General features: G+C 42.3%; 1 protein-coding gene and 1 long non-coding RNA gene across 2 annotated transcripts in view; one reads left to right on the top strand and one right to left on the bottom strand.

The window, feature by feature from the left end:
- LOC127375966 (uncharacterized) overlaps positions 1 to 8,246 on the bottom strand; it is a 38,853-nt gene extending 30,607 nt beyond the window's left edge. The window contains exon 1 of the long non-coding RNA XR_007887465.1: positions 7,849 to 8,246. This is a non-coding gene — a long non-coding RNA (uncharacterized LOC127375966). The remainder of the gene's footprint in view (positions 1 to 7,848) is intronic.
- Positions 1 to 12,947, top strand: part of LOC127375919 (uncharacterized) — a 629,637-nt gene that overhangs the window by 218,259 nt on the left and 398,431 nt on the right. The window lies entirely within an intron of this gene.

Raw genomic sequence — 12,947 nt, forward strand, 5'->3', positions numbered from 1 at the left:
ATGAACCATCAATCACAGGCAAACTTTAACCAATCAGATCAATGAGCCATATAATGTAGTCAAACTCTAACTTAAGCCAGTAAAGAGAAGAGCAAAAACATCTTTTCCAACAAGAAAAGTTTCCTGTGTGTTCTTTGCTCTTATTTCAATAAAGAAATACGATCCAGTTCTGATGGAACTGCCCACCCACGTAGCTGCCAGTAGTTCCTCAAAGGTCTCTGATTGGTCTGGTACCACTGCAGGTAGATTGAAACCAAATCAAGATGGATTCTTGCTTGATTTCGAGCTGTCTCCCAAGGTTAGGGCTGATATTTACAACCTGACATCTGGAGGAGTAGTCCAGTGTTTGAGGATTACATGCCTTCTGCAACCAATGAGAGTTAGGCAGAAGAAACATTAATGATGATTATACACAACTTTACACCACTACTAGGCTGACACTGGATTCTTAGGAATTTTGATGTTGGTGATGTTTCTGGGGGATTTCAGAAAACTCATGTGCCCAGTGATATATTTTTGCATTTTAGTAATTACATTTTTATGAAGTCTAATTTCTTTTGCAATCATTAGGCAAGATTATAGTAACTTTTTAACCCTTTAAGTTGATAATTGTGATCAAAAAGTCTGATTCAAGTCCCTGGGAAGATTCTACCTTCAACACGGTCTCCCAGATTGATATAGGGGTTGTCATTCAAGACACGCCCTGTCTGCCAGGAGGCACCTGGACAGAAAACTTCTGTGCTCAGATGGAAACAGACAGAACAAACAGAATATGGGGCAAGAGAGATCCAGAGATGTGCACTCCTGCAGTACAAATGGAAGTGATGTTCCGCGTGCAAGCTAGCCTTGTGTGTGTATGTCAGCTTGAGGTTCACTCTTGTGTATGTCTGTATGTCTGTGTGTGTGTGTGTGTGTGTGTGTGTGTGTGTGTGTGTGTCCATCTGAATCTGCTGGGGATGGAGCGATGCCTGTCCCCGGTCTGCACACTATTCCTTCTGGGTCAAAACTAATTGGTGCGGCAACGCTGAGAGACTTTGCTCTGATAATGACCACAAGCACTCCGGCTGTTCTCGCATGACCGACCCAGCGCTGCCGACCCACTCCCTTCTGCCCCTCCCTCAGCACCCCCCTCCCACACACACACACACACACACCCTCCACCCCAGAGCACACTTACACAGGCCAGTGCCAGGGCAAGAGATGGGAAGAGGGAGGGGGGAGTGGCCAGAGCTAGGTTAAACAGAAGACAGGAAGAGATGCTGGAAAACACAGACTGGCTCCAGCAGTGAGTCAATCTCCATAAGGCCCTGTATTAAAATGCCCACCTTTACAGCAGAAATAAACATGTTTACAGCCTGGTACAGAAAACGCTTTTGGACTCTATCTAAATTCAACGTTCATGACAACTGTCATGAATAAAAAAAACCAAATTATTTAAAATAGTTTTTTTTATATATTTATATAACTCATATATAAGATATTAAGGCTTAAAGTTATGTATAATTGAGGGTGTGGACGCATTCTTTTGGATTAGCTGGGATCCAGTGTAGTCAGTACTGCCAAGATGGAGACGGCCAGAGCCAACCACACTGACCTTCACTACAGCTCATCAGAAAACTATGGGTTTAATTATACAGTCTATGGACAAAAGGTTACACTTGTGACCCCCTCACATATTTTAGGGGAGCAAATAGTACAACCAGAATCAGCTGTTACATTGCACAGTAGCTACGTTTAAAACATTTTTAAATTAACAATTTTAGTTTATTGATCTAGATTTGATTGATATTTATTTCTGATAAGACAAGAATCGAATTCTAAAAATAAGTTTGCATACATTTCACAATTAAATAAATATCTTATTAGGTTAATCCTCAAAAAATCACTCAGGGATTGCTTTAATTTTTAGCTTCTCTGCCCTGGCTCCCTGTAAAATTCTGAATAGAATTTAAAAAATCCTCCTCCTCACTTACAAAGCTCTTCATGGTCAGGCCCCTTCATATCTTAAAGAGCTCATAGTACCCTATTACCCCACTAGAACACTGGGTTCTCTGCTACTTGTGGTTCCTATAGTCTCTAAAAGTAGAACAGGAGCCAGAGCCTTCAGTTACCAAGCTCCTCTCCTGTGGAACCAGCTTCCAGTTGTGGTTCGGGAGGCAGACACCCTCTCCACATTTAAGAGTAGGCTTAAGACGTTCCTCTTTGATAAAGCTTATAGTTAGGGCTGGATCAGGTGAGTCCTGAACCATCCCTTAGTTATGCTGCTATTAATGGTGCACTGAGCTCCTCCCTTCCTCTCTCTTTCTGCACTTATTCATGTCCCATTAATGCATGTAACTAACTTCACTTCTTCCCCGGAGTTCTTGTGCTTTCTCGTCTCGCAGGTTCTCATGGATCCTGGTGGAGCCTCCTGCCATGGTCCTGCTTGACTCCCATTGCTAATATTACTGATATTGTTGTTGTTTATTATTATTATTATTATTATTATTATTACTACTACTGATACTATTATTACTATAATCATGAACTGGCGCTATAAAAATAAAATTGAATTGAAATTGAATTGAAATACAGATATAATGTAATACAAAACCAAATTGGAATTAGATTTTCTCAGGAGGTAGACACTAAGACTGTAGTTATTGCACTTTGCCTTAACACTGTTTAAGGTAATACAAAGGCAGAGAGCAGTATCTGCATTTTTGGGGTCATAGGTCAAATAATTGGTCATGATTTTTAAGCCATGTAAATAACTTAAAAAAAGACATATTTCATAAGTAGATAATCATTGTTACCACTAACGCATTTGCTGGACAGTCAAAAAATGTGAAGCATTTTTTCTCAGTTTCACTATTTGCATAGTTACTGGGATTTGCCTTTGTAGGACAGTAAAGTTATCCCAGGAACCTGAATGTGGTGGGACATTATGTCTTAGATCTGTGTAGACATGCTATTATACTACATGTGTCGCTGGAGTTTTAACCCCTCAAAACAATTTTTCTCCTGGGAAATGTGTAGGGACTTGGCTTGGGAACTGGAGGGTCGCCGGTTCAAGTACAACAGACCACAGTATGGAGTGTGGACTGGTAGCTGGAGAGGTGCCAGTTTCACCTCCTGTGCACTGATGTAGTGCCCTTGAGCAAGGCACCTAACCCCAAAAAACTTCTCATGGGGTGCTGCTAATGTGGCAGCCCATCACTCCACCATCTCCATATTTGTGTATGTGTGTGTGTTAATATATATAATATATAAAAGAGTGAAAAGAAGAATTTCTCCAATAGGGGATTAATAAAGTAAAAATATTAAAAATCTTAGGTAAAGAGACAGAAATCCCTACTCTGCTTCTTGTCTGTGTGCATCCCCTACTGTCGCCCCATTGACTATGTATGAAAAAATGCCATATATATATATACATTTAAAAAAACTAAACTATGATATTGTTTACTTACAACTACTTAAGTAAAATAAAATAAAAATATACAGGAAATGTCTTTTAGTCTTTGTCCATTTGGTCAAATTTGTCAACATAACAAGCATTAGAAGACATTGATGCATATGTTTATTAAGAAAACATCCAACAACAGTATTTTTTTAGGCTAACAAGTCAAGACACTTTTTACATAAAATCTTGCATTTAAGTTTGGTGATTGTGAGTGCTGTGAATGCAGGCCTGTCTTTCTCACTATAAACTTGACCTTGACTTGACTCTCTGTGTCTTCTTTTTATCCTCTTTTCTTTTTCCTTCTCATCCTTACTCCTGCCTCCTTTGCAACCCCATCCTTGCCCTCTCCTCCTCCTCAGTAGATCAGCTGCTACCCCCATCCCACCCCTCCACTAGCCCAACATGAAGTCCTCTCCCCTCCCAGCACCCAGCGCCGCCTGGCTAGCTGCTGTTTAACACGAAAAGAGCCCAGAAAGTAAACAGGGACGTTATTCCACACCGCTACCCAGCGTCCCTTTTTAGCCCAACAGCAGCCTCCTCCTCTCCCTGCCCTTCCTCTTTCTCCTCACCTCCCCCTCCCCTTGTTGTTTTCTCCGTCTTCTTTCAGTCATGCATGTTGCACTGTGGCTAAAACGTGCAAGCAGGACTCAGGGTGTAATCCAGTCAGATCCTGCAAATGCCTTCCGGGGGAGGGGGTGGGGGGTGTGGTATCACAGTAACTGTGGTCCCATGAGGAAGCGGAGCAAATACACATATGCACGCATGTACATTCTCTCCCTGTCTTTCACCACATGCCCTCTTTTCCTCAACACCCGTAAAGCAGTGCTGGTAAGTGTATGCACCTGGCAGAGGATGTATTTCTCGACCTGCTGATTTACATGGGAGTTAAGCTGCTGTGATGCATGGGACTGAAATGTGTGGGAGTGAGGAGGCATGTGAGCCACGCAGGAGTTCAAAGCTGCTCAGCAAGATGGAGAGGAGGGTTTTGGGGGTTGGAGAGGAAGCTGGGAGTGTAGGTCAGCAGGAAATGGGGAGTCGGGATTGGTCTGAAGATTGGAGTGTAGATGGATGGATGGATAGACTGAATCCAATTGTTTGGACTTCCCTGAATTGAAAACTGTGGACTTTAAATAGAAATCCACAACTGAAGTTGCAAGGGGTCTCACACAGGATTATGGACAGAATTATGAGCAAAGCCCATGAGGGTAGAGTCTGCAAATCCACATACAGTTGTTTGCAAACGTTTGGGCACCCCAAGAGTTAAAACTTAATCAGCTCCATCAGTCTGAGGCAGGTCAACAATTGTCATTTGGAAATGTCAGCTGGTGCCAGTTTCAAAGCTTTACAAATACTCTGATGCTTCAAACCTGTGTGGTTTTGTTGCAGCATTTCCCAGGTGGAGGGATAAATGGATTCCACTAAATACCAAAAATTTCTGGAAGCAAACATCCCACCGTCTGTAAAAAAAAAAAAGCTGAAGCTGAGAGGATGAGAGAACATCTACAACAGGATAATGATCCTAAACGTACCTCAAAATCCACCATGGTCTACACCAAGAGGCGCAAGCTGAAGATTTTGGAATGGCCCTCACAGTCCCATGACTCTGTGGGTAATCTTAAAACAACTGTGCGAGCAGAATATTGCAGAACTAGAAGCCTTTTGCAAGGAAGAATGGGACAAATCCCAAATATAAGAATTGATAGACTTTTAGCTTTCACAAAAAGCGTTTGCAAGCTGTGATATCTGCCAGAGGGTGTGTTACTACAGTTGTCACATTGCAGGGTGCCCAAACTTTTGCACATGCTTCAAGATGTTTATATATATTTTTATTCAATTTATGAATGAAAATGTAACTGTGCTATCGATATCACCAAAATGTGTTATTTGTCATGGGGTGCCCAAACTTTTGCATACAAATGTTAATGAATGAGTTAGTTTCTGTTCGATGGACTGCCATCACTGTGTGAATCAATGTGTGAAAGGGCATGTAGTGTAAAAACGCTTTGAGTGGTCAGAAGACTAGAAAGGCTCTATACAAGTACAGTCCATTTACCATTTACCAACACTGTATATGAACATTTGGATTCAGCCATGGACAAATAGATTGATGAGTAGATGGACAAATAGATTGATGAGTAGATGGAAGGAGACTGGCAGAGGTAAAGTGCACCAAGATCCCTTTTGTGGCAACTTTACACCATCAAGTCTCTGAAGTGTCAACATCACAGCTGACCACAGAAACACGTCCTTTATCTGTTCCATATGTGATGGGTGCCTCTCCAGAATTCCATCTGGCAGGCTCTATGACATCTATCATGTTCACTTCCCTTATCAAACCAGTCTGACTGCAGTTCCTCTGGGGAACATCTTACACTTCATCTGCCTAATAATAACATATTGCTCCCATCCTGTGGCACTCCCAAATGAAGTCAAGGCGACACTTCAGCAGCCATCTGAAAACATGACAACAAATGGAAACCAATCAATCAGTGGACGGGACAGCCGAGTGAAAGGGGAGGCGGAAGTGAATAATGAAAGGGGGGAGTGGGTCTTTTAAAGCTTTATGACATTCCTGTGTAGATGGAGGTGAGGGTCTGGTGGGGTGGAGTGGCCTCTGATGTTCCACAGTGGTCCCAGAACCCCACTTTCATTAGTGGACTGGCCCATAAAAGGGCACCCAGAGCACCTGACTGCCTGCCCAGCCAGCGTCGGCCCCCCTCTGCCTCCTTGCTTACTGCCTGCCTCCTCCATGCCGCCTGCCCTATAAAACATCTGGTGACACAAGACCTCAACTGTTTCAGCTAAGTCTGCCCACTGCACTCGTAAACAGTCTCTGGTCTAATGCAAGACAGAAGTGGCGGGACAGTCCGGGGCCAGACCAGACCAGACCCAGCGCTCACGTACAGGGGAGAGTGTTCAAGCGTCTGCAGCCCCGGGACGCATGAGGTCTGGTGTTTACTCTAACATCAGATAAATCAGTGCACAAATAATACATCAAACACACGAGGGAAACACATACACACACAGGCTTATTATAGGCGACTCTTAACAGCCTGCTTGAGTGAGCCGAGACCTTTCCAGGTAACTCAGCAGGAGGCTCCGGCCCTCGATTAGTCAGCCACTCCTTTTTAAGCACACTGCCGTCCATTGTCAGCCTAAGCAGTCACTCACATCAAACAGAATGCAATGTAAAAAAAATGCAACAGCTTATGAGGGGAAAAGGGCTGAACTCAAAGAGAGATGTCTGTCCATATTTAATTTAAGGCAGGCTGCTGTCGGGGAGGCTGGGACCGAGCGGATCAAAGGCCAGTAGCGTGCTGCTGCAGCTCCTAACCACTTAGCACCTTTTCACTGCCTTTGATCTGATAATTAAGAGGCTACTCCAAGAGCAGGTGGCACTGATAAGTGTACCGCTAAACCAACAGCAGAGTGCATACTGCACCGAAGTCCTGGTGTGTATCTGCGGATACACAACAGCACTCAGATACATAAAGAGTCCGGCTCGTCCATTCGAAGTAAAGCTAAAACACTAGCTAGCTATGTGTAAATAGCACAAACCACTCCAGTAAATGATGAGGCAAAGATGAAAGTCATAATAGTCTGTGCCTGATGGAGGATGTTGACTGCTGAGAGCATGGAGAGGAAACAGAAAGCAGGGTGAGACGGAGGGGACTGTGGGAGAATAGGAAGGGGGGGCTGGGGCACATTGAGGTGCCCTGTCCATGTGCTGGGCGACGAGGGCTCCGGAGGCGGATGTGTAGAGTAAGATCCCTGTTGTTTTGTTGGCCGAGGAGGAACAGGAAGCAGAGGTGTGCACACCGTGTCATTACACCGGCTTTGAAGATGTCCCTGATCGAGAGAAGAGGCTCCACATTAAAACACTGCTCAGGGGAATGCTCCAGACTACCTACAGTAAGGACAGACAGAGGGAACAGAACAGCATGCTGGGAATTAATCTGTAAAGTGCCTTGTAATACAACCCAGTGATCCCCAGATTATGTTCAATGCTTTTTAAAATTCTGTCTGTCCACAATATCTGTGCATAACACTGACCAGTTGGGGTGGAGAGAGAGAGAGAGAGAGAGAGAGAGAGAGAGAGAGAGAGAGAGAGAGAGAGAGAGAACACAGGTAACGACAGAAGGACAGGGACAGAGACAAAGTTGCAACAACAGTAGCAACAACGACACTAATAGTAGTGACTGATGATGATGAACATGAAGAAGATGATGATGACGACGACGACAACAACGGTGGGGGACAATGAGCAGTGACAATAGTAATAATAGTAACTGTAGTAGTAGTAATAATAATAATGATAATAATAATAACAACAATAATATCAGTGATATTAGCAATGGCAGTCAAGCAGGACCATGACAGGAGGCTCCACCAGGATCCATGAGAACCTGCGAGACGAGAAAGCACAAGAACTCCGGGGAAGAAGTGAAGTTAGTAACATGCATTAATGGGACATGAATGAGTGCAGAAAGAGAGAGGAAGAGAGGAGCTCAGTGCATTATGGGAAATCCCCCGATAGTCTAGGCCTATAGCAGCATAACTAAGGGATGGTTCAGGACTCACCTGATCCAGCCCTAACTATAAGCTTTATCAAAGAGGAATGTCTTAAGCCTACTCTTGAATGTGGAGAGGGTGTCTGCCTCCCAAACCACAACTGGAAGCTGGTTCCACAAGAGAGGAGCTTGGTAACTGAAGGCTCTGGCTCCTGTTCTACTTTTAGAGACTATAGGAACCACAAGTAGCCCAGCATTCAGAGAACGTAGTGTTCTAGTGGGTAATAGGGTACTATGAGCTCTTTGACAGGACATGAACTCCAGTCTTTTGCATGAAAGTCAGATGCCCATCCTTACTTTCCGCCTTGTTATATAAAGCACACACTAATTTCTGCATTGGTGCTGAACATCAGACATGGTATAAAGTGTGAGGTGTGAAGGACGTAACCCTAGGGACACTAAGCTGAAAAATATGATGAAATGTCCCTTTAGATGAGTGAAAACTGAAACGGTATTTGATATTGTCATAATTGATTCCAGCAGTTTAATATGATTTTCATATTAATTAAAGAACTCTTTGTGTTATTATTCTGACAATTAATTAAAATAATTGAATTTCTTTTAGACCCAGTCAGATCGATGTTCAATTTCAGTTCTATAGACAGGTGAAAGTGAGGCCGCATATTATCTATACATCCACAGGTGCATTTATTTAGAATTCACACTGGTTTTTAAACTCCCTCGAGGCCATTTGCTTCTCCACTTGCAGGCACATAGCCCAACTAACCCACTGTCGACTTGTGGAGGTAAGGAGATAAAAACAAAGTGAAAGTACTGACAGACAGGATGGACAGGAACTATCTAAGACATGACACATCATCAATCATATGTTGGCTAAAACACCAAAATAAGTGATAATCAGCCTGTATATGTTAAGAGTTCTACAGTTTTGACAGGGTTAGCAGCAGCTGAGCTGGTTGCAGGTTTAAATATCCTTGATTATATGGATAATATTGTTTATTCTGTTGTAATATTATTTTCCATGCAAGTTTCAGATTTAATTACAGCAAATGCCTTCCATCTGGATGGCACCGATCAAAAAAGTGTGCTAAAAGCCTCTGCTGAAGCAAACACCCTCTTTTAAAGTTAAAAAACACACACACTTCCTTTATTGTGCCGGTGAGTCATCCTTCTGGTAACTCTTTAGTGTGTTGACTTTTACTACCAAAATACATAGTCCTGCGTCTATAGTCACCCACTCCTGTGGAGACCAATGGGCCAGTGTCACTGGGATTACGGCTCCAATCTGAGTCCGTCACAGGAGAGGACAGGGAGGAACTTGATCCACCCAGCACCCTTTTGAAGTGGGTTAATGGGGGACGGTGTTGCGATGTGCCACGCCATGACAAATGAGGTAATGAGAGGCAAGATAGAGGAGAAGATAATAGCCACAGGTAGTGGACCTGCATCCTCAGATGGCTTCCATAAATCACTGCTGTGGCCTCTCGACAGGGAAGCATCCAAACCGAGGAGAGGTGCCAACGCTCTCTCTTCTCTGTGGTCAACAAAACTGTCCTGGGAATAAGAGATCCAGAGCTGCTAGTATACAGCCTAGAAACATCCTCCTCCTTTTATACAGGAATCTATGGTGAGCTTTAAAGCTTCAAATTTTTTATGAACAATTCTGCTCATGTTATCATCACAAATTAAGAAAAGAGGTTGCAACAAAGCAGAACTTATCAGATATGCAGAGAATATAATATATAACAAAAGTCTGGTGTTTATAGACATTTTAATGAGGAAATGTAAGATATTATAGCTTTAAAACTGATCTGCTGCCAGAATAGGCCCAAAATGGCCATTGTCATGTTTTATAGAGGCAGTTTTGATTAACAATCATGACTACCTCTTAATACTAATACCACTAACATTAGCTTTTCAACGTAATGTATTGCAAATTTTAACTGAATTTCAAGTGAATCTGCAAAAGAAAATGTGAATGAATGCTTGTTTCCATCTACAACCATTATGCAGTTAGTTCATTGAGATAAGCAGTAGGTGGCATCTATCAAATCTCAAACAGTTAAAACCCGAAATCAGGATGGAAATAAGACATTTCTGTTTCTTTCGTTTATTAATGTAAGGAAGGTTCCTTCAGTTCTGTTTGGAGTAATCATGGATGTGTTATAGAGCCACAGGAGACTGTCGGAGTGTTTCCATCTCCCAGTAAGCACATTAGCTCTTTTTCTGAAAAACTCAAGTGAGCATAAAGGTTGTTAAATGTTTGTATTTTTTCTTTAAATTTTGTCGTTTCTGTCAAACATTTCAAATGCAATGTGCTTAAAAATATGTTGATGGAAACAGCTATACAGAGGTAATTACAGAATCAAAATTCTTTGAATGGATATTCAATTGAAACACACCGCTCATAAACAACAGAAAAAAATAGGATTTTATGAAAATCTCAAGGATTACAACTTTAAGGCATGCTTCAAACTAAGTGCTTCTAAGTTTGCATAATAGTGTCTGAAACCCTCTATACAGTGATAGAGTAATAGAATTAAGTGACTGTGTCCAACTATTTCCAACTGACCAGTTGTCTGGAAGTGTGAAAGAAGGATTTGAACTTACTATAGTTTTCATTCCTCACACAGCTACTTTATCACTTTTCAAGTGAACAAGAAGTGTTTTCATTGTGTCAAGACTGCAAAGACATGCAAAACCCCCAAGAATTATTAGAGAGAGGCAAGAAGTGGGATACAACCAAATGGTAAACTTAATACAAAACAATTTTTTTAAGCACACTGAGGCCTTAAGATCTCTGATGTTTATTACAAGTTTTCTGAAGGTTAGTCTCCAAAATTCAAACAGCAAGCCATTACCACTCTCCTGGACTGCAAATATTCAAAATTGCAAAGTGCAGTTTCTCCCTTCTGTCTGTGCTTCATCCCCAGCAGGAAAATAAAATGCGTAATAAAAGGAAAATGCAAGACTATTTGTGTCTCTGAACTAGGAAGATTGGCTTTATCCCTCAGATTATAAGAAATTATTTAACAGCTCATTGTGGGAGTGCTGTCATATCAGTAATAGGTCGGAGTTTGTGTTTATGATAAAGCAAATGATGAATTCCTTCCACTCTGCAAATCAAGCTCCACAAACATATAAATCCAACCTCCTTTCCCCGACAGCTATAGCAGCACATGGGTGAAAAAAGGTTTGGGGCAAAAAAGGAGAAGGAGAGAAAAATAATTGGACTTCCCTCCCCGCCCCCACCACCCCCATCCTCGGCCACAGACATAATTAACACTGGCCTAGTCAGGAGGCCTGGAGAGAAAATCTGCTGTTTGGACAAGAAAAATGACCAGTAACATATTGTATCCTTTATATACATGGATGCAAATAGCGCTGGTAGCTCTGACCAATGTAATGAAGCCCTGTAAAAAAAACCTGGCAAAGTCATTCATTCATAAAATCCCAATGTGTGACTATTACTCTAATTACAGAGCACGTCGGCCCCAATTAGCCCACTGCTTCTCCTCTGTTTCATTCTTGATTAACGGAGCCCTGGTAATTACAGGTTTCATGAGAGGGGGGTTTTAAGGCATTAGCAGGCCCACACAGCAAGCTGTTAACTCCATCCGTGTCCTTCCACACTGCGGAACCTTCCCGTGCACCACCCGATGCATCCCTGCATTACCAAGTGCCTCGCTTTCGACGTCAAGGTGTTGTCTTTGTCTCCACACCCACTTTCACCACAGCCAGAGTTGGCCCAAAAGCCATTATGTTTCATAATGAAGAGGAAGAGGAAAGGGTAGAGAAATAAATTGAGAAAAAGAAAGAGAAAGAAAGTCATGGTGACAGGAGCGGGGCCAAGGCTATGGCCGGCGCAGGCTGCAGTGCCATGTGTTAATTACACATGTAAAGCCTATTATATCCAGAGAGGACACCTGCTGGCAGGGGAAATGAGGCCAGCGCCAATGCCTGCTGCATAGAGTCAAGCAAGCCTTCTCTCTGCCGGGGAGATGATAGCGGTCTGATTACATTTTCATACGGCGCCTGGATTAGAGGGTGTACTTGACATTCAAATCATTCTCTAGGGAGCTGTCACAGGTTGAAATTGAAATGTTCCAGGTTGAAGGGTCATCACTTAGAGCACTCAGCGGCCGCCACCATGTCAGGTCACAGGTTTAAGGCAGATGAAGAGAGACTGGGATCAAGTGGAGTACTACTATGTGTACTTACACACAAACACACACATAAATTCTTTGGTCATATTTATTCACTTACCTTAAACACTCATCCTAACCAAAGCCTTACTCTAAAGTGAAATGTCATCCCTCAGCCACCTAATCTGAGTCATAACCCAAGAACCAACGTATTTCTTAACCTTAAACCAATCTTAACAGTAAACAAGAGCGATGAGGATCCCAATAGGCTTCTTTTTAAATGAATTGCCTTTCCATCTCATTTTTGTAGAAATGCATGAAAACACACTCAAAGACATACACACACCCTTTACAATGTCTCACCTTAGACCCACACCTTTACTCCACAAGCCCTAGTGCAAGTGCTGCTCTGTGGGGTACAAGGACCTCCTTCAGTACATTTAAGATTGAAAGTTATATATTAAGTCATAGTAAGTCATATTACACTGGTAGGAGAAATGTGGTCCACATAAAGACGTAATTTCAACGCATTTAATGTTGAATGTTAATATTGAATTCTATAGGCTGCCAACAAGAAGCTCTGTACATTAATGTAAAATCAAAAATTGTGTCTTCTTTCCTGTAACACGCATGTCCAAGTGCTTATCAGGCATATTGGTTACTGCTTCCAGATATATGCTAGGTACTGCTATACTAGGTATATGCATCTGGACCGAGACTTGCGGCATTGCAAGTACATAGTCTTGAGTTTTCTGACATAAAGTGCTTTCTGGGAAAAAGGCCTTACGAAGTCAAAGTATATATATACTATTAACATACAAAAGATGG

Source organism: Dicentrarchus labrax, unplaced genomic scaffold, assembly GCF_905237075.1.
Source record: "Dicentrarchus labrax unplaced genomic scaffold, dlabrax2021, whole genome shotgun sequence".
NCBI lineage: Eukaryota > Metazoa > Chordata > Actinopteri > Moronidae > Dicentrarchus > Dicentrarchus labrax.